The 26,777-nt window shown below is 36.2% G+C and overlaps 1 long non-coding RNA gene and 1 pseudogene across 3 annotated transcripts; one reads left to right on the forward strand and one right to left on the reverse strand.

Moving 5' to 3' along the window:
- Positions 1–11,129: 11,129 nt before the first annotated feature.
- LOC146929050 (uncharacterized) lies at positions 11,130–13,028 on the forward strand. 2 transcript variants are annotated; one of them, XR_015005946.1, is made up of 3 exons: positions 11,158–11,749; positions 12,134–12,560; positions 12,772–13,028. It is a non-coding gene; the product is annotated as an uncharacterized LOC146929050 (long non-coding RNA). The 2 variants fall into 2 exon arrangements; XR_015005945.1 differs by having other exon boundaries at positions 11,130–11,749; positions 12,134–13,028.
- Positions 13,029–13,124: 96 nt separating this feature from the next.
- Positions 13,125–25,634, reverse strand: LOC146929051 (uncharacterized; annotated as a pseudogene). Its single transcript, XR_015005943.1, has 9 exons — positions 25,453–25,634; positions 25,219–25,330; positions 24,949–25,129; positions 22,257–22,286; positions 17,921–18,350; positions 16,832–17,760; positions 15,497–16,698; positions 13,703–15,386; positions 13,125–13,601 (listed from the first exon to the last, which is right to left on the reverse strand). The product of XR_015005943.1 is annotated as an uncharacterized LOC146929051 (transcript).
- Between the last annotated feature and the right edge of the window lie 1,143 nt (positions 25,635–26,777).

Here is a 26,777-nt window from a genome sequence, read left to right on the forward strand (position 1 = left end):
TTTTATATATACAGAAGATATATGGGGTCTCAAAATAGGTCAGGGGTAATACAGTAAAAGTTAGCTTAGGTTTTAGGTTAAAATTAGGGCTAAAATAATCACCCGGGTTAACTTTTATATATAAGAAGATGTATGGGGTCTCAAAATAGGTCAGGGGTAATACAGTAAAAGTTAGCTTAGGTTTTAGGTTAAAATTAGGGATAAAATAATCACCCGGGTTAACTTTTATATATAAAGAAGATGTATGGGGTCTCAAAATAGGTCAGGGGTAATACAGTAAAAGTTAGCTTAGGTTTTAGGTTAAAATTAGGGCTAAAATAATCACCCGGGTTAACTTTTATATATAAGATGTATGGGGTCTCAAAATAGGTCAGGGGTAATAAAGTAAAAGTTAGCTTAGGTTTTAGGTTAAAATTAGGACTAAACTAATCACCCTGGTTAACTTTTATATATAAGATTGTATCAGGTTAACTTTTATATATAAAAAGATTGAATGGGGTCTCAAAATAGGTCAGAGGTAATACAGTAAAAGTTAGCTTAGGTTTTAGGTTAAAATTAGGGCTAAAATAATCACCACTTTTATATATATAAGAAGATATATATATTTATTATTTAACCTTTTACACGTTAATTTGTCATCCCTCACTTATTTTCAATTTAGAATGAGTTCACCCCACAACCACTTTAAACATTTCTGACTTGTATCTTTCTTCTTCGGAAATCAAGCAACTATTTTAAACGACCATGTTTACATTACCAAATCTACACCGGAAACCACAAGAAATCCTTTCCCTACAGCCTGAATCAGAAAAACAATGGGGTTCTGACTTGATTAAAAAACAATAACAAATTAACTTGATTAAAGGACAAAGAATTAATAAAAAAAGAATTATTAAAAAACAACAGCAAATTAGAAAACAATAACAACTGGAATCGGCAAAAGCTTCCATTGCTGCCTTTCTTTTATTAAAAAACCATAATAATAACTTGAATTGGCAACAGTTTCAATCACGGTGGTAAGCGATCCCGTGAAACAAATACTAGAAAACGATTTAGAGAACAGATACAATCATCATAAACCTACAATTCACAACGATTACAATAACAAACTGGTTGAAAGAGTCGATTCCAGGAGACAATGATTCCGGTAACAATCCGACTGCAAGAGTGGATTCCCCTAAAAGAAAAACAAAATCGTAAGTCAAAGAAGGGTGTAGAGCATTTTCCAAAAAAGTGGGGTGAACAAGTGAAAAGTGACCGTGTTTTATTTTATACAAAGGGTAAATTAGGTAGTTTGAGTTAAATGTTGGGGTCAAGGTATAAATGTAGGAGTATTACTTTTTCCACCCTATGCCTTTCCTCGCGCGCCCTATTTTTTCCCAAAATACCCCTAATCCGGATTATGTAATCCGAACTGATTCCGCATAATTTAATCCGGATTTATACGACTATTTTGGCACTTCATCCACCCTGATGGATGATGCCAGTTATGAAAATATTGTTCCGGATTATATATTCCGAAAGAGATAGATTATTCCGGATTATATAATCCGAAACATGTAAATCACCTCGTTGAAAGTCAACAAAAGGGGGTGGTGAACGACAGTTCTGGATTATATAATCTGGAATGCGCTAAACATGTCTGGATTATATAATCAGGAATGCATCAGTACAGAGGTAGAAGCCATCTGTTTTGGCTGAGCCTCTATTTTGGCGCATTTTGCTTGCTTCCAAACAGACATATCATGCCGATGACATGTTCTAACAGTAAATCGAACTCATAACATTAAAATCATCAACACAGCATAATTTTCGAACAAAACATTAATCAAATAACATTAAAAATTATCCAAGATTACATAACATTAAAAATTATCCAAGTGTTACACAATTCAAAATGTAACAAACATAAACATACATAACAATACTATCAGCCCCTAATAACTACACCCGTACCACCGCCACCTCTGCCACCACCCCTGCCACCACTCCTGCCGCCCTCAGTAGCTCTCCGACGACGGTAAACTTTTGCATCATGCACCTCTCTCAATGCATCCTCCAAATGCTGCCATTTCTCAGTTCCTTTTGGCACCATACCGCTTCTCATCATAGCATAGATGTGGTCTCTGATGTGGGTCATCCTTCCGCTAAGCTGTAAGTACACAAGGTCTCCATCATCTTGAGCAGCTCGGGCGTCAAGGACCTCACGTTCTGGTGGCTGTGGCACCGGTACCGGCATGTCTGGAAGAATCATGCGTGGATGAGACACCTGGTAAAACCACTGGATGTATCCATCTTCTACCTCCACACCATGAACTGCAATCTCTCCCAACTCCTGAGGTGTCAGCGTATAATCAAGTGCACGCTGAAAGCGGTTTGTGATCTCCGCCAAGTTAACATCAACAGGTGCACTCTGAACTGGATGTCTCGGTGTGGTCTGAACCCACCCAAACTGGCAAAGCACCATCTCCAGCAGATATCTGACCATGCGGTCTCCGCATCTCAGCCATCCAGAGTAAAGGCTGACCCGCTCAAACAGACGTGCCTGACGGTGTGCAGCATATGGGGCCATGACAACCCTCGTTAAATCCAGCGCATCTAGATAGTTCTTGTAGTGGTCCACTGTGCCTACACCATGCAATGGCACAAAAAGCATCGCGCGTGGATACTGATTCTCCACATATCTGTCCCAGACATTCTTGCTTCCCATACCTATGAAGTGATGAAACACCCAAGTCTGCATCAAAGACAACCACATATAAATATACAAACCATATACACTTAAATTAAAAAAAATAAAACATAGTTCTTAATTTATACCTGCAACAAACTCAGGTATCATGCCACCTGACTGGTGTTCTAACGTGCAGCATTGTTGAGCACCTTATACAACTGAGTTAGTGCCGCAGCTCCCCATGAAAAACTAGCACAAATATCAAGGTCTCTAAAGTACTTCAGGTAGACAACATGGACATTCCACTGGCTTTTGTCACTGAAGATCGTGATCCCCACCAAGTATAGCAAATATATGCGGACAACCTGGTCCCGCAACCTCTCCACCTCCTCAGTCACACCATACTCATCCACCAAATCCCTCTGCTCCTTCAAACGCCCCTTGAATATCCTCTCCAAGTAGTTAAATCTGCAATGTGCACCTTTGGTCTTCTCGACCTCTTTGAGTGCATCACCCAAATTAGACCCCAAGTACTCCACCATCCATTCCACCGCCTCGTCCCGTGTTATGGACCCGTGGGACAGGAGCATACCGTCAATGGGGATATGCAGCAAAGAGGCCACATCATCAAGTGTGACTGTCATCTCCCCAAACGGAAGGTGGAAGCTGGAAGTCTCCTCGTGCCTCCTCTCCACGAACGCACAAATCAGCCCATGATCAATAATCGTGTAGCTCGTATCCTGGAGCCAACCAAGTCCTGTGCGACACAATCTGCTCTCCCACCACCGTGCAGCCATGATAGGTCTGGTGTTATCATCATGCATCACCTCTATCTTCTTTCCGTTGTTGATGCATTTTAATTTTCCACGCCACTGCAAATATTTAAAATTAATAAAGTGAGTTTAAACTCACGGCTTCACAAACATATTTAACAATAAATAAACCAGTCAGATATAAATAGTATATAACCAAGAAATTTCAGATATAAAGTGAGCTTCAGATATAAAGTGAGTTTAACAGTACATACCACACCATCAGCCGTCTTCCTGGCCACGTGCACATGGTACCTCCACAGCAGGTCAGTCTGGTGTGGGCCACGGGATAGTCATCTAGTGGCTCAGGGTCCACCACCTTCTCTTTCTTCTTTCGCCTTTGCTGTGGCTCGGCATCTTCCATGTCCTCATCCATACCCTGCAGCTCCTCCTCAAGCTCTTGCTCCTCCGTATGCTGCAAATCCACATCAGTCTGCTCCTCCTCCATGGGCATATATTCTTGCTGCTCCGACTAATCCTCGAAATCAGGCTCGACATCAGCACGACGTCCTCTAGCACCCCGACACCTCGGAAGAACAACACCTTCAGCCTCCATCTGTTGGCTACGTGCTCTCCTACGGGAAGCATGCCCTACCTCCCTTACGCGCTGAGTATTAGACGTTGAACCTTCTGTAACATTCAAATTAGGGTAATCAAACATCGCAATCAAACATCACAATCAAACATCACAAAACAGAAGCAAAACAACATTCTGAGTTTGTCCGGATTCTGAAATTTGGATGACCAACAACCTATTCCGGAAAACGAAGTCCAGATTGCATTCAAACAGAATTAAAAAAAAACGAAATAATTGAACTTGCATGTGTACAAAAATCAAACTTACCTTCCATGATGTTTGACAAGGGTTGAAATGCGGTGTTTTTGAGCAAGAAAACTCTGAATTTGGACAAGATTTGCGGTGTTTGGAATTTGGGATAATGTAGAGAGAGAGAGAGTGAATGGGGAAAGTGAAACTGTAAAAATGGGGGGCGAAGTTCCTTTTATACTTCGCATTTGTCCGGATTCTATATTTCAAAAAATTTATAGATATTCCAGAGTATATAATCTGGAGGGCATGTTGGTAATTTGCATAGGGGGCGCGAGAAGGCCATAGGGTGGAAAAAGTAATGTGTAGGGTAAAACTTCCCCACATAAGTTTCTATTTCTATTGGTCTCCTTCTATTTCTATTGTTTCAATCCACATAAGCTAACGGCCCAAAGTAAAAAATATTTAGGGTTTACTTTTCCCACCCTACTGCCTTCTCGCGCGCCCTGTAAAAATTCCAAAAATACCCCTGGTCCGGATTATGTTTTCCGAACCAGATTGTTAGTTACTTCCGGAACATAAAATCCGGACCAGATGTTGTGCGCTTTTTTGTGTCTTTCTTCGATGTCAAGGGTCTCTGTTGACCGTTATATGAACCCCACACAAGCTGCAATGCAATTGCAGGGTTCATATGAACGGTCAACAATGACCATGACACCACCGACACCCCTAAAAAACTAAAAACATTTGAAGAAAATTGAAGAAAAGAGATGAAGAGATTTCCGGAAAATTAAATCCGAACAAAAACGATATGAATTTTTTGTGTCTTTCTTTGATGTCAAGGGTCTCTGTTGACCGTTATATGAACCCCACACAAGCTGCAATGCAATTGCAGGGTTCATAGGAACGGTCAACAATGACCATGACACCACAAACACTCCTACAAAACTTAAAAAATTTGAAGAGAATGGAAGAAAAGAGGTGGAGTGAAGAATGAAGGTATTTGTTGAAGATGGAAGCTTATTTATAGCCTAAAAAAAGTCCTAGGTCATTAATACAGTCAATGAAAACGTGTTAGTGGTTGTAACCGTCCAAACCCACATTGATGGCTCTTTGGCAAAAGTGCGAAATCATTCCGGATTATACAATCCGGAATGTCCTTAGCCCTATAAAGAAGTGCCAACTTTTCCCTCGTTCACCATAAACGCATTAATCCGGGAAAATATATTCCGGAAAATACAGGTTAATTCCGGAGTTTATATTCCGAAACTCCTCAGTGCCATGGCCGGTGGTCTGCACCACACGTTTTTGACAGTGGTCAAGTCAAAAAAACGTGTTTTACCACGTTTTTGACTGCATTTATGGCTTCCCAACCATTTTTCACCCACCCCTCCCTATAAATACCCTTCCAAACCCCACCATTTCTCACACCATCCCTCTCCTCCTCTTCTTCCTTCTACAACCATGGTTTTCCATCGTTGGCCTTTCATAGATAAGGGCCTCGTTGAAAACTTTCAGGGTTTGTATGAACGGTCAATGAGGATGGAACCGCGCTGCATCGAAAAGTGGTTCATCTGAGAGTCATGTGGGTCAGTGTGGTTATTAGCTTCGCCTGCCTAGGCGTAAGTCTGAGCACCCCCCACCTCCCTCAGGGGCATTTGTTTCTTCTTCCCACCCTCCTCTTCCCTCCTCCTCCGGTTTTCCTCCAATAGCCAAGCTACTGCTATGTCCTATCACATAGCAGTGGTTAGACTCTTAGGAGATTAGAATTAGGCTCTTAGGAGATTAGAAATAGATTTAGGATCTTATGTAATAAGCTTAAAAAGCTTGAAAATTATTGTAATGTATTGTTCATATATTAATAAAATGAGTTGTTTATATGTTTCTGTCTTTTTATTTCTGTTTTTTATTTTATTCGCATTTTATTTTACGAATTGTAGAGCTTAAAATTGCAAAAGTTCTGCTAAAATACTATTCCGGATTTTATAATCCAGAATCATCTGAAAAATACAAACAATTCATTCCGGAATATGAAATCCGGACCAGGGGTAAAATTGGAAAAAAATTGGGCGCGCGAGGAAAGACATAGGGTGGGAAAAGTAATTCCCAAAATATTTTTGGTGGTAATAGGGGAGTTAAAGTCCCGCCAACATACACCTAGTTTAATTAAAGGAGTAATGAAGTGTCAGCATACAATTAAGGAGTAAAATGCCAAGACACACATGGTGAGTCAGAAAGTGACATCACAAGTTACATCACTTAGTATCACTATAAATACCCTATAATTTTCGAAACATACACACACTTACACTATTGTTCCAATTTCCTATCAAATCAAAATTAATCAAAGCAAGCATGACATCAAACAATTTTGATGATGATATTCAAATGGTAGTTCAAGACCCCATCCCAGCACTGTGAAATGTGTATTTGGATGAATTTTATGAAATGTGATTAATGTAAAGCTAGTTTATGTGAATTGATTTTATTAAAATTGAGTTTGCAGTAAATTGATCTATGTATAGAAATGTTTACCCTAAAAGCAAGTTAATTTAGTATAAAGTTTTCAGCCGAAAACAAAAGCTACTATCACTTTTAGGGTTCATTCTTTTGATCTAGTTACCGGAATTTCACTATGCTCACGGAGACCTTTTAAGCTTCATCCGATCATACTTATTTTCCTCTTTTAAGTTACTTAAAAATTAAAGTTAAACATAGATGTTTTAAAAATAGGGTATGCTAACAAGTATTTCGGGACATTTCTTCTAAATCTCTTGTTAAAGAATCAAATATAATAGCATTCCATTTGAAGTTGTGTAGTCAATTCCTCAAAAACTTAGTGTCATTTTTAACATAATTTTTTTTTTTTTTGCTTCCTTAACTAGTGTGCCCTGAGCTTTTGTTAGCATTTTCCTTAAAAATAAAGTCAAAGTTTGATAATAATTTTCGTTTATCAGTTTTTTTCCTCATAAAATAATAGAATCGTAAAATTTAAAAAATATTGAAAATAAAATGCTAGTGTCTGAGTTCAAGAATACTACCTTTGTTCTTTATTTTAAAAGACAATTCACTTTTAAAATTACTCTACTTGAGTTTTAAAAAAAAAAAAAAAATCACCCTACTTGATTTAGAAAAGTTCCTTATATCTAGTTTCTTATATCAAAATTCTTTAATTAAGAACTTTTAAAAAGGATTCTTTGACCTAAGATTTTCTTTTAAAGAGAAGAGAAGTCAATTGTAACAAAAAAAAAAGTGAATAATAAGTCAGACCAAACAGAGTCCTCTTTAAACCCCACACAAGAAAAGTGAGAGATGTAAATAATAAGTTGATTTCTCTCTATATTATTATGTTTAATATAGAGAGAAAAGAATCAATTATAATGGTTTCTATTGTGAAACTTAACATATGAATTTGGTTCAAATTTTTAACAAGATAAATCAACTGTCTGACATTTTTTTTAGGCCGGAGTAGGACTCAAAATTTAAATATAATAGATTAAATTAAATTTATACACCCTTTGGCCACTATTATAAGCAAAAACTTACATTTTAGATTCATTCAATTAATGATATATTTGATCTTTATTATAAACCACATACATCATATCATTTAATGGCCAGCAAAAACTAAATATTCTTACTGCAATCCCTTTCAAAATGATCACATTGTGATTTTTCCTTTTCTTATTTTTTGATAGAATAAGATGAGCTATAATGGCCAGCATAACTTTCACCAGTTATGAAGAAATCTCCAGTCTTATACTGTGGAAATCTCTTAAGCCATTTCAGAAGAAAAATGTAAGAATCTCTGGCTGTGCTTTTGTCACCAATATTAGTTTGATTTAACGGATTTTTTGAATAAGAAAATCCAACTCCTACTGAAGACTCTAGGCAGATAACATTTGCCACTGCCAAATAATAGAAACAATAACTCATCATCAATTTTGAATCATCATAATTATGAGAACATAGAGCAATTACTTAAAAAAAAGGTTACTTTGTATATCGTTGAACTAGTTGAGAATTTTTCAATAGGTACTATGTAAAAGCCCAATATTTTCAATGGAAATTGAGGAATTTTGAAGATGAGAATGCACATGCTAATACTTACCAAGATGAAAGGAGAAAAATCTCAATGAATGTAACTCAAGCAGCCCTAGAATTTTGCTTAAAACTCATTCATGATTCATATAAGAACAGAAGTAAAGTAAGTAATGACTCAAACCTTGTGATTTATTTTCATTTATTGTTTTAATTTTTTTAAAACAACATTTATTGTTTTATTTTATTTTTTGGATCAAATTATTGCTTTAATATTAATATTATAGGAAGAGGGAATTTCCCTAAAATTAATGATTTATGACAATAATATTAGGGTATGTAAAGTAGGGGTGTCCACATATAAGCATTGATATATACATTATATATCTACATTCATGCAAATTGCAATACATAGTTACTTTTCAATATTAACTTGAATTTCTCCCGTGCATGTACTATTTGTTTATTTGATAATTAAGACATACCCTAGCATATAAAAATAAATTGAGTATAGATAGATATTGATTACCTCCATTTAGCCATAGAACATGAGGCTTTGTGGAAGAATTTGAAGGCGATTCAACAAAGTAGTAGAAAAGTTTTCTCCTTGCTTTGGCATCCACAGTTACATATAGCCAGCATATTGATCAAAATTCACCCCTTTTGGTTGTCCAGGCAAAGTCTTCACCTTATCAGCTTTCATTGACCTTAATCGTTGCTCAACGTTAACATGTACCTTTGAAACATGTTCATCAACAATAGTACTTGAATAAGCTTCTACATTGTTGAGACCTCTTTGATCGAATAAACTTGTAAATGTATTCACTTTGTTGGTTGATTTGATTTTAATAGTAAAATCAGTGTATTTACTAAAACATTTATGTAAATTGTAGTTAGAGAAATAGTTAAATAAGGTTGAATTCAACTAATAAGGGTATATTAATGAAAAAATAAATAAATATTGGCCGTTCAAAAAAAAATTTGTATTGATATTTTAAACTGACAATTATTTTGAGAAAACACTATTGAATTTGATGCGCCGATAATATAATTCGTAAATAGTTTGATAGAACTAAATATGTCTTACAAAATTCATTTTTTTATGGGATCTTACAAAGTTCTGACTTATTAAGTGATAAATGACATTTAATTATTTATAAACTTTTTCAATGTAGGATTTTTTTTTCTTTCAAAATTAGCACATCCTTTTTTTTTTTTTTTTGAGGGAAAATTTAGCACATCCTCTTAAGGGGATCTTACAAAGTCGACATATTAATTGTGGTTTGTCCTTCCTTAGTTGTGGAAGAGTAAATCTACCCACTATTTCTTTCACTAAGAATTATTTTTTCAAGAAGGACCATCCTTTAAGGTACACTATGATTGATCAAAAAATTATTTCATGTTTTATACATCACTCTTTAGGTTCAAGATTTGCTTCCTTCAAAAAAAAAAAAGGTTCAAGATTTGCTTATTGCCAACAATTTTGTCTCCTTTCCAGCTAATAATGAGGAGTAAATTGAAACATTTGGATGTTGACCGTTAAAATATTGCATGACATCTATTCCTTCAATAGCCAAATCACAAACTGCTGGCGATGCCGTTTTGAACTCTATATATTTGGAATTGGAATTAGTATTTAGGACTTTGGATTTTGAAATTGGAGTTTTGTTTACAATAATGAATACTAGAAAACTAGAATGGACTAAACCATTTTTTTAGTTGCTTTAAAATTTATCTATCTTCTTTATTTAATTTCTTCTCTCACTTTATTAATTAATTCAGGACATCTTGGCAACCATCAATAGAGACAAAATACAAACAATACTGAAGAAAAATCCGAAATTAGTTTGACGTATTCTCAATTGAAGGAAAATGATACCATGGTCAGTTTTGGCCTTTTGGGACATATATATAGGGCCAGAAACAGGATCTAGCATGGTCTTTTTAAAATTATTGACTATTTTATGTCATTAACATTTGTGTATACTATTTAAACAGGTGAAGAGGTTAGATTCTGCCCAATTGTCTTGTTCAGACTCTATGATTAACTTAGAATTTACACTTGGAAGGCCTAATTGGGGAAAAGACCATGCTGAATCGTCAAGAGAATTAGCTCTTCTTAAGTGTTAAATTAATTAATTATAAACACTAATTAATTAATTAATTAAACTTTCCTTGTCATTAATGAATAGTACTACTACATTACTAGGAAATTTTCCATATGAATGATTTAAAATATCTATCTAAGTTTGGTATGAAAGTGAAATGAGGAATATTGGGATAAATATTTGCTACAAAACGTATGCTTGAGTCCAAAGAATTTCAGGGCATTGTCTTTTATGTCATTTTCAATGCAAGGTAAATAACAACAAAAGAAAATAGAAGGCCTCTTTCAAGATATGGACCGTGAATTTTAGAAGGCTTCTTTAAAACGTGGAACCTGTTAGTTGTTTAAGTGAGAGTCCTTATACAGTGGTCTTCGTCTTAACAGGGAGTAGCAAGGAATCAGGATTGGAGATGCTCTTGAATATCATTGTAGTTTCTCTCAGGAAAAAAAAGGATATTATATTGGGTTGTTCTTTTAACTAGTCTGGTACCCGTGCGCGTACGCACGGGTGGATATCGTCGTTATTTTTCAAGTCAATATATCAACGCACGATTGGCTTCAAACTACCCAAGGCAATAAAACAAATTATAGAAGCTAAAGACAAACGATGTACAATTTTAGCTAGCATTATCCATGATAGTTTGACATCGACATGAATCAAATAAATGAAGTATTAGTTAGCAAAACAAATTTTTATAATTTCTACGATTTTGAACAAACTCACTTTAATATTATCTAAAGTTTTAATAACATGATATAATTGCAAAGTAGTAGAAAGTAACTTTAAATTATATAATCTCTAGATTTGAATTTTTTTTATTAAATTTAAAACAGATGCAATTTTAAACAAATTGCTATTGAAACCATCTTTTTGGGCATGCAACCCGATGCACTAACCAGCAGAATTGGGCTGAGCCCACTCTCTCAAATCAAAACTGCAGCTTCTCTCTCTCTCTCTCTCTCTCTCTCTCTCCCCACCAACCCCCGCCAGCTTTTCTCCCACCACCACTGTCAATATCGATCTGGGCCAAAAGAAACATGTTTTCATTATCCCCTTAGCCCTCAACCTCGTCTATCTTTCTGATAGAACATATTCTCTAAAACAGGAGATCAAAAAAATGGGTTTCAAAGCTTCTCTTTTGATCTTCGTCTCTACAAAAAGATCATGATCTTCTCTCTTCTGCTATTCTTCTCTGAGTTTAACATAGCGAAATGGAGAGGAAAACTCCAGTGAAGAAACCACACACATTAACCACATATATGCATGTTTAGTTTTTAACCTTCATCTGCTCTCATAATCATCATGCTTCTATTATAGGTAAAGCTTGCTGCACTACTACATGTAAAAGGTAATAAAAATCTATCTTTTTTCCTCTTTTGCTTTTCTTTTATAAAAAAAAAAAACCACAAATTTTCTCTTTTGTCATTCTTTTCTCCCAAAATATTCTTTTTTTGCCCTCTCTTTTATTTCTTCTTTAACTTTGATGTATGATTTATTGTTATATATGCATAATATTCGCTTTGCTATATCTCTCTATTTCTTTTAAAAAAAATGCTTTTAACTGAGGTTTTTATTTTTGTTGTCTTACACACTGTCTTGTGTTTCACTTATAAATAACTCATATTCTTATCCATATTTTAAGATACACGCTGTTCAATTTCCTTTTCTTCACTTATAAACAGGAGAAATGTATAAACAAAAGATAACAACTATAGATTCAATTATCTTGCAGGATGAAGATGACAAGAGTTTAAGCAGAGGATGGAGATGGCAAAAGTTCAAGCACAATGGGAAAGGAAAGTGAATGACAAGTGAAGTTGATTGCTTGTGTTTAAATACTACCCCTTTTGATATAAAATATTCAACAGAGGTTGTGTGTGATTACTTCCAAATAGCTGTAAAGTGTAAATATTTTAGTTTGATAGTGTAGTTGCCGACTTGCCGCATAGCTATAAGATTATAGCTTTGTAGGTATCACAAAAGCTAGGCAAGTGGATGTAAAAAAACAAAAGCTAGGCAAGTGGATGTAAAATCTATCTTTTTTCCTCTTTTGCTTTTCTTTTATAAAAAAAAAAAACCACAAATTTTCTCTTTTGTCATTCTTTTCTCCCAAAATATTCTTTTTTTGTCCTCTCTTTTATTTCTTCTTTAACTTTGATGTATGATTTCGCTTGGCTATATCTCTCTATTTCTTTTAAAAAAATGCTTTTAACTGAGGTTTTTATTTTTGTTGTCTTACACACTGTCCTGTGTTTCACTTATAAATAACTCATATTCTGATCCATATTTTAAGATACATGCTGTTCACTTATAAACAGAAGAGAAATGTATAAACAAAAGATAACAACTATAGATTCAATTATCTTGCAGGATGAAGATGACAAGAGTTTAAGCAGAGGATGGAGATGACAAGAGTTCAAGCAGAATGGGAAAGGAAAGTGAATGACAAGTGAAGTTGATTGCTTGTGTTTAAACTAGTGTTTTACCCGTGCCCTTGCACGGGGTTACGATTAATTAAGATGTTTTTCAAACAGCGAGGAATCAATATTAATATTGCGCTACAATATGAATAATTATTCCAATTGAACAAAAACAATTAATTGGAAGTCGCAGTAAATATTACTCTTGACACGATAAATTTTTTTTATCGATTTACCTGAAGAAAATAAAATCGTTAAACAACATACAATTCAAAAACAAATGTTATCGAGTAATATAACAATCTAAGAATTCTCCATGAATCACCAACATCGTTCGACAATCTATTAAATAACATCTGCACATTATCCATAATCCATAGGTGGATACAAAGGCTTGAGAGATATCGGTAACAGAATAAATTCGTTCAATTCATAAGCTAATAACACATTCCAACCAAAATAAATAACATGCATATAATTAATTCCACTGCTACAAAACATCTTCAGAATATTGCACTGGAAGAATTTGATCCGATAACGCAGCAGCAACATAGGGGAATTATTAAGCAATCCAAATTGCAAAGAGAACAACAAAAACTTAAGGGAACAATTCAAACATATTCTAAACCAAAGGAAACAACTGACAGGAAACAGCAATAATTTCTAAGCGTGGCACACCTCCAAGCTGATTCATAAAATAGCAGGCCTTAGGAACATGATAAAGAGATATACTAAACAACAATAGGTGCAACAGCTTTGCTTGCAATAGAACTGCAGAATCTGCAGATAGAAGCAACAATAAAATTATGAGATGAAAAAACTCAGTAAATAACAGTACATACCCAAGCAGGAACAGCAGAATAAAACCAAAATTAACTCACCTCATAGAAAAATGAAGGATGATTCATATCTTCTGGAAAACCTCTTCATAAACAACATTAACCGTCGATGTCGAGGGTTCTCCATTTTCATCAGTAATCAAGATTTTCAATCCACTTCTGCTGGTAACCCTTGACACCGCCACATACAATTGACCATGAGTAAAGACCGGTCTTGGGAGATAAAGACCGACTCGAGACAAAGTCTGCCCTTGACTTTTATTTATGGTCATCGCAAAGGAGAGAACCAATGGAAACTGGCGCCTCTCAAAGGAAACAGAGACATTTGCACCAGATGGAATAAGATTCATCCGAGGTATGTAAACAACCTCACCGCCATGTGTACCGCCAATGACACGTGCACATATTACATTTTTCCCAAGAGAAACAACAGTCAAACGCGTGCCATTACAAAGACCGGAAGCTTGATCAACATTTCGAAGTAACATAATAGGAACACCAACCTTCAAAATGAGCTTATGATTAGGCATACCTGAACATTTGATGTCATTTAAAAACTCAGTTGTAATCCAACGATGATCAAGACCAATATCTTCATCACATTTACAAACCGAATCAGCACTCAAGTACTCCTTCTCATCACCAGGGATCAAACTCATGACGTAATCATTTACCTTCTCAACCAAGTCTAGCGTCGGTGCAAGAATAGCACAATCTTGGAAAAATTGGTCATCAAACATGCTGTCAATCAGACCAGGATATGTTGCACTTACTATGTCACCAATTGGATCACCAGAGTTTTCAACCAACAAATCATTTGGAATCTGAAGAACAGCCTCCCCATCAGCAATGTCACCAGCCTTCCCATCACCAATGTCCAAGATCCAAGCCGCAAACTCCCGAAGCATCTCAGCTTCATGCGCATCTCCAAGACCTTGAAGCCTCATGTTCTGTGTCAATCTCAGCACCTTACAACCTGACCACAAGGGGGATGAATTAATAGTGGAATGAACAACATCAGCGCGGGATCCCTTTGGAACAACGGGGAGAATTTGACGAAAATCTCCACCAAACACAATTGTTTTCCCACCAAACGGTAAATCCAAAGCTCCGTCAATAAAATTATTCATAACATCACGCATGGTCCTATCAAAAGCCTCAAAAGCCAGCCGATTAATCATAGGAGCTTCGTCCCATATTATGAGGCTGGCCATGGTTAGCAGTTGGGCCTTTTTACCATCCTTTTCAATCAAACAGCAAGAATCCTCAACCAAAACCAAAGGAATAGCAAATTGAGAATGTGCAGTCTTTCCACCCGGCAAAAGAAGGGACGCAATTCCACTCGATGCGACATTAATAACAATCTTACCCTCAGATCGAAAACGAAAAGAGAGAGCATTCCAAAGATAAGTTTTTCCCGTGCCACCGTAACCATACACAAAAAACATTCCACCACAACTATTCTCAACAGAATGTACAATCTGATTATAAGCTGACAACTGGCCTTCGTTTAGATTTGAGAAATAATGACCATGCTTTGTCAACATCTCATCTTGATCATAACCTAACTCATTGGCCAACAAAACATTGTCAAATACCTCGACAACAACAGACGATAGCTTCGACATGGACTCAAAATCATCCAAGGTTTTTCCATTAAGCCTAAGCAACTTATCAACCTCAACCAGGCAAAGTTGCTTTAGATCTTCATCTGATATGATAAGATCTACCAAAATAAGTAAAATTGCAAGATCAGTAAAAGGCAATGAAAAATATAAAAAATGTAAATGCAGGAAAACGTCAGTTAAGACATGAGCATTTCATCCATACACCAACCTGGTAAATTCAGAACACGTCGTCTCTGATAAACAATGCCATCAGCCAAAGCCATCCAAGTCATTTCCCAAGCTCTCAATGGATCAGCCAACGAAGAACACAGAAGCAAATTTGCAAATATCTTCCGAGCAATGCTTCCCGAAGAATCAGCCGCCACCTCATTAATAGCATCAATGAATTGGCGGTCATCAGCCAACAAACCCAACGCACCACAGGCCTCCCGGTACGTTTCAAAAACAACACCCTCAACCGTGCGAATATCCTCAAAGCATGTGCAGCCTACTTGAACATTCAAAAGCAACCGTAAATAGTATAATTCACGATTACTCGGTGGCACAAAAGTCAACCGTCCCACAGATATTCCCCTTTGTCTTGGCTGCCAAGTTCGATTACGATCATTGAAAACAAACATGCTTGGGTACTGTGGGTACGTGAGAGATCGACCAATTTCAGATTCCTTGTTAGAATCCATCCAAGCAAGAAACATTGTATTCCTTTCTTGATTAAAGGCCACGATGTCTTCAAGATCAGCATCATCATCAAAAATAACCCTCTGCCTCCCATCGAGGTGAAAAGTCAACCTCTGAACAGCCGGATATCTACTATGAATATCAAATGCAAGTATCCGCCATATAGACTCACACGGAGATAAATACCTACAGTCGTAGTATTGCTGGATTTCGTCAACATCCCCTTGATCACCAGCCTCAACAGTAGCAGTGACACGGTCAACCCCTTTGGTAATGTACTTAAAAAATATTTAATGCAATTAGATCTATTGCAAAATTCAATGTTTACATGGGCTTGGTACTTCATAATCAAGGTCGGATTGTAAGGAACAACGCTGCGATTATCCAACTGAATATCGTTCTTCATTGCAACAATACCGAGATCACGCCTTCGGTAAATTGGATAACCACTCTCATCAAAGGAAGTTCTAGAGACAAACTTTTTAGGATAAAACTTGGAACACCGACGATCCTTCATACACGGTGAGTTTGGCCTTGCAAACCCACAAGGACCATGAACCATGAAACCGGTGACAGCAGAGTATAACTTTGGATAAAGCCTAGGGTCGGGCAACTCGGCAGATATGACAGAGTCAATTGATGAAATTGAATCAAGTTTGTCCTTTTTGTCAAGCCACAACAATATGTGAGCGTGAGGCAACCCTCGTTTTTGGAACTCTATAGTATAAATACCTGCAAAAAAAAAAAAAGAAAATATATTTAACAGGCATTTAACAATCTATACCTATATAAATACACATCTATGGTAGAACAAATTAATTATTAATTAGCAAAGACAAATAGAATAGAAAATATAGCAACTCACTTGCTATGACTTTCCCAAAGAATTCTCCTTTACGAAAGTCAGACATAATCTCTTGCAATTTAAGATGAAAAACCCTGCAACATATATCTGGCCGAAATGATGAATAGTTACCGGAGTTAGATAGATGTCGTTGGATCTCAACCCATTTCGGATTGCAAGTAATTGTGAGAAACAAATCTGGATAACCATATCTCTTGCACAACGCCTGAGCATCCTGGCAATTATTAAACATATACCGTCTACCCCCAGTAAAAGATGCTGGCAAAACAACCCTAGAACCAATAGATGATGCATCAGAGTCACCGCGACTAACAGCCTCCTCCAAACCCGCCAAGAAACCAGACCTTATCTTTGCTTGATTTTGTCTAACCCAAGAAAGTCTTTGTGACTCAATCATAGAGTACATATCAACAACAAATTGCTGGAAGAGGCGTTTGCCCAAAAAAAGAACAGAATCCTCAAGAGTTCTCTCTTGCAAGCGAAATGCCACAAACTCGCGCACACTCACACGAACACGTTTGTTGACAGTTCCAGTGGAGGTCAACTCATTTCTTTCAATATGCTCCTGATATTGATCTTCACCAAAGGGGAATAAGAGAGGATATTGTAGAGGAATGTACTTTGAGTGAGTCTCATGAATACGCTGCAACATGCCATCTTTCTCCCTCACAACAATGTCCCTACCATCTTCAGAATCTTCAAAGTCTCCAACAATCAACGCCGCAACCTCGTCAACATCAGGTACATTATATGTCCTTTAATCAAAATTCCTATTCCGAAATAACCTCAAACGAACAGGCACATTCTCATTCAACGCACGAAAGTCACGAACCATTCTAAAAATCTTGACCAATTTATTGTGCTCGTCCATTAAAGCCAACAATTCTTGAATCAACAAAGGATCAAGATCACTCTCCCGCGAACGACCACTGCATCAAAACAAACAAATAACAAAAAAGTATATTTAAAATGACATCGTAACATATTCAACACACAAAAAAAACAATAACAAATAATCAAGATAAAAAAGTAACAGAACAAACTCTTTAGACATAGAGCTAACAGCAGTAAATGACTTAATAAATTTACCTGAAATGAGATAGACGGTTGGCCAACTCGTTCTCTGTATCGTAGATATAGAGCTGACAAAATTTGGGACACTGTCCTTCAGCAGGAAGAAGACTACCAATGCGATGATAATTCTGACCGGAGATAACGAAGTGAGGAGGACCTGGACCTTGATTCAACCCGGACTCAATTTTAGCCCCCATAGAGGTAAAAGAGAACAGATTATTGTACGATCGAATATTGGCAATAAAATGAGAACTCTTTGGATGACCACCATTAAAAAGACTGCGAAGCAAAGGAGGCGGTTCAATCATGGAGGGCAAAGTGATCTTCCCCTTCATACAGCATATGGAAGCATCAGGAGTAGTGGCGCAACCGCGCCTCTGCGCACGCTCCCCTAACCAGAACAGAGCGTTACATCGCCGACATACAACATCCATATCCCCAACATCTATATAATCTGCAAAGTAATGTTCAGGCAACATAATATTTAAAAATCATAAATGGAAAAAAAAACATGAGGAGAAAGAACAAAATAATAAGAACCATAACAATAATCGTAGATGAGAAAAATGCTATAACCTTGCAATTCACCCCTGTCAAAACACTCCATTAAAAGCAAAGGAACTGGATCAGGAGGGACACTGCTTGATCCATTGCCAACAGTGGGAACATGGTCTACAAACACAATCCATGGTGATAAAAATAAAACACAGACACATGAGTTTTCATAATTCCAAACCAACAGAATGAAGAATAATAAGAGGCTGATGTAATCTAACCATTGTTTTGAAGACCATCGAAGAGATCAACAAACAAAGAATCAATCGGAGTCATTGTGGAGGACCCTGTCCAAGGGAAGAAACAACAGGGTCAAGAGTCAAACATCAATGGAGAGAAGAGGAATACCGTCAGGGATCACACAAACCTCAACAACAAAGAAAAAAGACTTTCAACTCCGCCAGCAAACCAAAAAATACAAATCAAAATCAATGAACTGATAAAGTACTTGACAACTGGAACAAACAAAAATGCAAAACCAAAGGAGATAAATGATGAATGCATATAAATCATAGTTATATTGGAGTACCTGGCGTAGGATCCACACTATTAATTCTGGCCCTCTTTGCTTTCAACTTATTGTATCTCTCCAACCGTCTTCTTTTTGCCTCAGAAGCAAGTGAAGATAACTCAAAAGTATTCATCCCTTCCATGAGTATGAGACCACAAATAAAAGGAAGAAACTGGTAACATGACAAAAAAGGGTGTAAAACAATGAAATATATTATGTCAATTACAACCTACATGCAAGGTATGGGAATCACTGAGCAGAAAAGCAATTTATAGGAAAAGTCTGAGTTGCGCAGATGAGAAATAGGTAGTGGCCAAATGGAGTAGCTGAAGGCTTAGTCTAATGTACATGACTCTAACACACATCTGCCAACACAACAGAGGTCTGGAACAACTTATAAAAAGGAAATGAAAAGGAAATATTGTCAGAGGTGACTTACCTCTAAACCACACCACTACAATCCAAATGAAGGCCAGGCAAAGTAAAAAACTATTGTCTGGAGTGCAGAAGGAGTACGTAAGAATAAGAAAATTTATCACTTTTTGCTGCCAAAAAAAAAAAGAAGGAAACACTAACTTTGCAGAACCATTTAAAAAATTAAATAATACAACTTTAGAAGTATCAGCAATGACAATATTGGATCGAATATTGGTAACTGAGAAGAAAATGAAAGATAGATCAATGACATATAAATACTCTGAAGGGTAAAATACAATGTAAGATAGAAACCAATTAATTTGGTAAAAAAAAACAACAGAGGCGGATCAGCAACCATCAAACACATAAGACAGTAGCAGTCTTAGCATTCATAATTTTGTTTAGAGGGAAGAAAATAAGCTATAAATTGGGCATTTTGGTTACAAATTCTACATTTTTAGATCAAGCATCTCCTTTAGTAAATGGGAGGACCAGCCACAATAATAAATCATTCCGATAGGACAAAATTAGCGATATTAGCGATAGATAAAACAAAACGGAGAAAAAACATATGGACGTAACACAAACACAGCAACGTGGCCAAATATATTAATCATATGCTTCTAGATACAACACAAACATCCAACACGCCATCTCATGTCAACACAACCATGATGGACGTAACAGACATGGCTTGTTGGATATCGAAATATTCAAGTACAAACCAACACCAAGATAGAGGCCGAAATAAACTACACGATAACAAACAGCCACAAAATAGAACCCCATGCAAGGGGATGATCATAGCTGACCAGAGTTTGCAACAATTAACTAAAATACAAATAAGGTAACGACACATATAGGATCCACTACACATAACATACTAAATATTAGACAGAAGGCCCAACAGCTTCGTCGACGGAGAGAAGCTCATGGAAAGCAGGTAGAAGATCCCTCTTAGGAACTGATGGAGGAGCACTTGCGCTTGGTCCTGCCAAAGCATCCGCATCAAATCCACTTGGAGAACAGCCAAAGGAAGGAAACCTGGCAAAACCATAGTTTGCACCAACAATCAGAGCAGAGGCAGGTGAGATATCATCGACACACGGTTTGAAGATACACTGGAATTTCAAAATTTACCCAACATTAGTGTGCGATTTACCCTCATGAAGTAATCACATGAAATGTATTGTTACGAAACAGAAAACATATAGGGCATGTAATAACCTTGGTTGGGGTGTAGTTTTTCCCAAGGGAGTAGTAGCAGGCAATAATATCCTCATCGTTTGTCAAGCGAATGACCTCGAATGGATGGCCAGATAGATGAATATAATTTTGCAATTTCTTAACAATGAAGAGAACTCTCTTCCTCTTCATTGCCTCTAGACCAGGCTTGCTCAAGGCATATTTGACACCCTAACAAACCCAAAAACACCCATATAAGACTAATGAGATCAAATGAAATATCCATGGATCAACATACAAAAATAAGAAAACCAACACGCCTCACCAAGTGATTGTAACTGAGAGAAGTGATTCCCTGCAACAGATAGTCAGGAAGCTCAAAGGTGGCTGTGGCCTCACCATCGTCGACAACGACCCTCAGCATGGACCTAACAACATCGCGGACGTTAGAACACAAACCAGACAAAGACAAAGCATAAACTTTAAATATACAAAATCATACTTTGATTTGACACCAAAGGTGGTAAGACCACACGGAATGCAAACATAAAGTCCATTATGAACCTTCATGCAGCTCCCACAATCACACATTGGGTACCACCACTGGTCCACCTGAAAACACCCAACAATGTTACCACAGACGACCGAAAGTCCAGTTTCAGGTGACTTCACAAGCTCAGCAAGGGTCTTCGACGGATAGAGACGGTTGAATTCGAGCTGATCAGCAATAGCGACCCTCATTGGATCTTGATTAACACCCTTACGGAGTCGACCACTCGAGAAGACCAACCTAACAGATTTAACAAAAAATAAATACCACATAGTAAACAACCAACAAATAAGAAATCTAGGCCAGACAATAGGAACCCTACAAAGATGCAAAATGATTCAAAGCATCACACAGACCTGTTCTTGAACTGGACATACTCAGCTATGGAAGGATTAAACAAAAGCCTAGTCATGTCCTTAACACCCTCCAGAACAGAATAATCTACAATGAAATAAAAAAACATGTAACCGAGCGTAGAAAACACAAAAAGTCCAAACCCATCATCCAACAAATTTGAAACTTTCAAACACAACTAAAAGCAATGAACCATACGAACCTCCCTTCCTGTTGACCCTTCCAAACTGAACAACCACAACAGGTAGTCCTTGATAACATCCTCTCAAAAGCTCTTTGAACTCAGCTACAAACACACCCTTCAGCTCACATTCCAACCTTCCTCTACACCATGGAAAACATACAACAGCAAGAAGCAAAATTAAACAAAACAGAAAAGCCAAAAGGGAAAGAAAATATATGTGAAACAAAGGGCACCTCTCATCAGTGAGTTCAATCTTAGCAACAGTTATCAACCCCTCAGCATCATCGGAAACACACTCGTAATGCAGCGCAGTCAACAAACCAATGAAATCTTTTGAAGTAATGAAACATGAAAACACATAGTAAATGACATATCACATAAATTACGAAAAACAAAGGAATCATTGAGTAACAAAACACTCACCAACCAGGCGAGCAGGGTCAAGCCTTGGCCTGTTGATCTCATCAGTCTTGGACAAAGTCAACCCATATTGATGAATGAGAAAGCTATCATCTAGGACAACCCTTGTACTTAAGCGAAAGGTTATCTTGTTCCTGTTTCCAGTTGCAATCGAACAGCTCAAACTCTCAACAACTTGGAAAGTGGTGATGACGTAAACTGAATGCTCAAAGAACAAATGACCTAAGAGAGGAACACACTGGTGTGGAATGGTTGCTTGTATCTTGTTGCCCTAAAAACCGAAAAACACAATAAAGTCAAAAAAGGATAAACCCTAGCAAAAAGCATAATAAGAGGGAAAAAAAAAATAAATGACAAAATACTCATGCATGGTGTGCAAACCCACATCAATATCAAGCAGGATCAGCTCAATGCTGCTGACTTTTCCACGAAAGAAACTACTCTCAACAGTCCATTTCCTTATGACTCGAACCTTGATCCTCCAGTCAACCCTACCAGTCCTGAGAGACATCAAACCATGGAAAGGTGTCATCATTTTAGTGATCTCGTAAAAGATTGAGACGTTTGAGTGAAGATTTTTGGGGAAAAAAATAACCAAGCTTCAAGCCTAAACAGTCAACATGAAAGATGAGAATGGGTAAACTGCCTACACAGCCATGGAAAAAGAACAGAAATGGTGTAGTTTGAAAGGAAGTGTTATCTTGGAAGAGATGAGTGGCATGTCATATATATAGCAAAAGATGTAGAAACTATCACTCAACGGACGTGAAACACTCTTCAAACAAAATATAAATTGGAAAAGGCATTAAAATGGTCTATTTTAAATATTTCGACACTGTAGCATGGAAAGGGTAGATAGGAAGTGACATGTAGATTGATTAGATTTTGTGGATATGCATCCTGAACAAATATATTAAATAATAATAACCCACCTTAAGTATCATAGTTATAAATTTATCTACCTAACATGGTTGTAGTTATATTATTTATCAGTGAGATTAAACACCAATCACACAATTCTTATCACATAAAGTAATCTTATGTTAAATTTGGATGACAGCCATATAATCAGTCTCAAATATTCTGTAATAAAATACAATCGATATATATATATACGTTAAACACTTTAGAAAAATCATCGTTCATGTTTGAGACAAATACATCTAAATGTACAGCCTATGCAAATTAAAATAAATTATCGATCCTATAAAACAAATCACCATTATCTAAACTAAGCATAAATATATCGTATAAGAATTAAAAAAAAAATTTATAACCCAATGTTGAATAAAAAAATATTAATCGCTTGCCTGGTTAAGAAAAATTTCACAAAAACGTATAGGATCGATAAATGGGAAACCAATAGTCGTAGCTTCCTTTTACTTAAAATGACTCGTCGAATAACGATAAACCAATATTTGTAGCTTCCTTTTCATTTAAATTAGAATATAACAGAATCTTAATTTTAAAAGCAAAATTGTAGATCTTGTTTAGAGAAAAAAAAGGGATTGATAAATATACATTATACAATTAAAAAAAATTCAACATTTATAAAAATTCATTATAACCTGGTTGGATTTGAAAAATTCTCACACCAACAATTCACAGCGATACATGGGAAACCAGCTGGTGCAGCGGCTCTCATTTTAAAAAAATCATCTAATAAGCAATAAACCGACGCAACATCTACCACAAAATATTAAATTAGAATATAAGCGAATCTTAATTTTCGGATCACAATCATAGAATATTAGTCTTAAAATCACAGGTATAGATCTTATTTAAAGAGGAAAAGGAATTCATAAACATATGGTATAAAAGTAAAAAAAAAATTAAAACAAAGTTGATTCCAAAGTCTAGAAAGAATCATTATCACCTGCTTGGATTAGAAAAATTTCACAACAACAAATGGCACCGATACATGCAAAACCAATCGGTAAGGCACCTATCATTTTTTAAAACCCAACGAATAAGCAACAAACCGATCCAAAACCTGAGAAATAATATTAAATTAGGATATAAGAGAATCTTAATTTAAATTTCACAACTATAATTCTTGTTTAAAGATGAAGAGAGATTCAACCCATAATATAAGATAATCAGTATAAATTGGATGACCTTTATAAAAAGATGCAGAAATAAACAAATGAGTGTCCCCACAAAGGCAGAGAGAATCCACCAATAAGCATGACAATAAATAACTAAAAAGGGAAAGAAATGGATAGTTGAAAAATGCTTACCAAAATGAAATAAAAACAATCCATTATCCATTATTAGAAATAAAAGGAGGGAACCACAATGTTTATGGAAATACTTCCAATTGAAACAACAAAATAGAATGAACCCCAAATAATACAATCTGGGACACATCTATGCACACTTACACATAACAAATTGAACAAAACAACCAAAGGATGATAGAAAATTAAACAAAGCGGGGGATAAACGCTTCTCATGACACAGCAGCATACATATAGATGAAACCAGCAGTTTCAAACACAAATCTAACAATCTAGCAACACTACATAATCCTAGACCTTGACACCCTCTCACCAAGAGCCAAATCCTCTTCATCAACTTCATCCAACAGATTAGATATCTTCCTTTTGTCACCAACATCAACCCGAGAGGTGGAACCAATTTCAAAGCAAGAATTATCAAACGGATCTTCTTGACCACCATCATAGTAAGGTTCATCTGGTGCAAAAATGTTTTCGTAATCAACACCAGAATCATCATATAGACTGGCCACAAAGGAATCCAAAATGAAATCCTGCAAAACCAAAATACCAACAATAATCAAAACAATGTAACTAACAGACAAACATCAAGAGTTAAATAAGCATGACTTACCTCAAGTTCGCCACCTGCATTGTAAGGAATGGGATTAAGGAAGACATCAAACAAACAGTCATGAGTGAAAACGTCCAGAACCTCATAAAGGGCTGCACCACCAGGTGAATCACCACATTTTTTCGCAACCTCGAAAATCATAGGATCGGCAAACAACAAATCCATCTCTGAGGGATACAGTGACGATGCTTCAGGCTATAAAAAAAAAGGACACACAATGATCCTACAAATCAAAGGTAACATTAATTTAAATCAAAACGAACAACAAAATAAGATGAAATCACCATATCAAGCAATATCTTGCAGGTCTGCGGTGCAAAGCGCTCAACAATCATATCGCGTAATAGGAATGGAGCCTCAGAGTCGAAATCCCCCACACTAACACGCAGCCTAAATCTAAAAAACAATTGAAAATGTTAATAACATATAACAATCAACCATAATATAAAACATCATTGTTAAAGTGAAGACAATGCAAGGACATGCAGATAACTGAAAATGATGTTAGTATTACCCACCTAGGTACAAAGGTAGAAAATTGGTTATCAATCCATTTATCAACACCCTCATCAATACCAAGATAACATGCAACTACAACAAACACACCATCATCCTTGCATTTGACCAAATCAGCAAAACTGATAATAGGTCTATGACAAACAAAGTCATGCAAACCAAGAATCTCAGACATCCTAGACATTAATCAATATTTAAAACTGAACAAATTTGACAGACAAAAATGCAAATATATGCATGGGGGGGTGATTAGGATGTGATGAAATGAACACCCATGAATGGCTATAAATAGGAAAATAAATGGCCCAAAAGAAGAAAACATACATGAACATTTTTTTAAAAAAGTTAACAATTTCTTAAAAAAAAAAAAAAAGAAGAAAAACAGAGTTGCAAGTACACAAATAAAGAGTCACATGAGGTCAGGAAGTAAGACATCTAAAGTATTAAATAAAGTACATTTTGTCCCACTTGTAGATCTTAGGGACAGGTCAAAAATAACCTAGGAGGTACTAACAAAAAAGGATATGCAGGTTATTCATAGCTTTATACTACATAAAGGACTATGACAGAAGCAAAAAACTGCACATAGATGGGAAAATAGACTAAGCTACCATACTGCTGCAGGTAAAATGTGGCCAATAGGAAACAAAAAGTACAACACAAAATAAGAAGCATTTAATGGAAGGATTTGGTCTGTTTCAAATCTGCAGTGTACAGGACCGTGCAACAGAAAAATGTAACGCATGGGATAATAAGTAAGACCCTTTCAGACAACATATTCACATAAATGCCATGATGCAGATCACAAGGAAAAAATAGCAACTGCATTTAAATAAACCCAAATCAAGTAAATCAATAAAATATAGATTCATACCTGATGAATGACAACCCACAACTCCATCACGACATGGAAGTCAATCATGTGAAGGTTATCCTTCAAATAAACAATAAAATTCGAAAATCAAAATTAAATATAGGCACGGTGGAAAGGTTTCAGACTAAACATGATCCAATAATAAGAACACCATAATAATAAGCATAAATTAGTAGACAAAAAACACACCAATTTATATTCCAAGTTTAATCAGATACAACACACACACAGAGGAAGAAATAAGAAATAAATCATCATCAGATGCAGATTAAAAAGATAAAAAAATAAAACATATCATAACAACACGACACACTCTCATAAAAACAACAACAAACATCAGGGACCCAACATAAAAACAACAAAGAATCTGCATGAACCTGGGGGATCGACAACCAAACACGACATACTCTCGTGGATCGAAGCATGCAACAAAGCCATGAAGATTGAAAAAAC

This window comes from Medicago sativa, chromosome 4, assembly GCF_051527215.1.
Source record: "Medicago sativa cultivar Bolivia chromosome 4, Bolivia_mono, whole genome shotgun sequence".
Lineage (NCBI taxonomy): Eukaryota > Viridiplantae > Streptophyta > Magnoliopsida > Fabales > Fabaceae > Medicago > Medicago sativa.